Genomic DNA, 1060 nt, shown 5'->3' on the forward strand with positions numbered 1-1060 from the left:
ACTCAAGAGTGTTGTGTCCAGGAGTTCCACATAACTCGCAATTAGATGTTGCAGCAACTACAATAGCTGTTGAAGTTATGGTCAAACTCTCGATCTTCTTGGTGAGGGTGTCCACTTTAGCATTGACATGGTCTATGCCATTTACTTCGTACGTTTCGCACTTTATTAGTGGTTTCTCTGCAGAATTTTGCTCACATCCTCATTGATAGTGGTTTTGTGCCATATATTCTATGAGTTGATAGGAGTCTTCGTAGGGTTTATCCATTAGAGCGCCGCTAGCTGCAGCGTCTAAGGTTAGTTTGGTGTTGTACAAGAGACCATTGTATAAAGTATGGATAATCAACCATGGCTCAAGTCCATGATGTGGGAAGAGCCTTAACATATCCTTGTATTTCTCCCATGCTTCAAAAAGAGATTTGTTGTCTTTTTCCCTAAATCCGTTGATTTGGCTTCTTAGCATATCCATTTTGCTAGGTGGGAAGTATCGTGCTAAGAAAACTTTCTTCAATTCGTTCCATGTAGTTATGGAATTAGATGGTAGAGATTGGAGCCAAGCTCTGGATCTATCTCTCAAAGAAAAGGGAAAGAGACGTAATCTTATGGTTTTGGGATCAACACCATTAGCTTTCAATGTGTCTGCGTACTACACAAACACTAACAAATGAAGGTTCAGGTCTTCTGTAGGGTTACCAAAGAACTGGTTTTATTGCACAACTTGCAACAGTGAAGGTTTTAACTCGAAATTATTTGCCTCGATGGAAGGAGGTGCAATGCTTGAGTGTGACTCTTCTTCATATGGAGCATCATAGTCCTTGAGAGGTTGGTTTTGATTTGCGGCCATATCAGGAGTTGGGATATTGTATTTTAAACGAAGTTGTCTAACTCGGAGTCTTAGAATAAAATGCTCGATTTCGTTTATGGGTTGTATTAGCTCGTCCCCCGGGGAATGAGTGTTTGGCATACAACCGACAGATAAAAGAAAAAATAGTTGCCTTAGTTTATACTGTGCAACAACGAAGTTACGATATTGACTAAATTGGTCCCTAGCAACGGCGCCAAA

At 40.5% G+C, this 1060-nt stretch overlaps 1 non-coding gene across 1 annotated transcript; it reads left to right on the plus strand.

Annotated features, from left to right (window-relative positions):
• Positions 1 to 353: 353 nt before the first annotated feature.
• LOC127089518 (small nucleolar RNA R71) lies at positions 354 to 460 on the plus strand. Its single transcript, XR_007791101.1, has one exon. It is a non-coding gene; the product is annotated as a small nucleolar RNA R71 (small nucleolar RNA).
• The last annotated feature ends 600 nt before the right edge of the window (positions 461 to 1060 follow it).

This window comes from Lathyrus oleraceus, chromosome 5 (genome assembly GCF_024323335.1).
Source record: "Lathyrus oleraceus cultivar Zhongwan6 chromosome 5, CAAS_Psat_ZW6_1.0, whole genome shotgun sequence".
Taxonomy (NCBI): domain Eukaryota; kingdom Viridiplantae; phylum Streptophyta; class Magnoliopsida; order Fabales; family Fabaceae; genus Lathyrus; species Lathyrus oleraceus.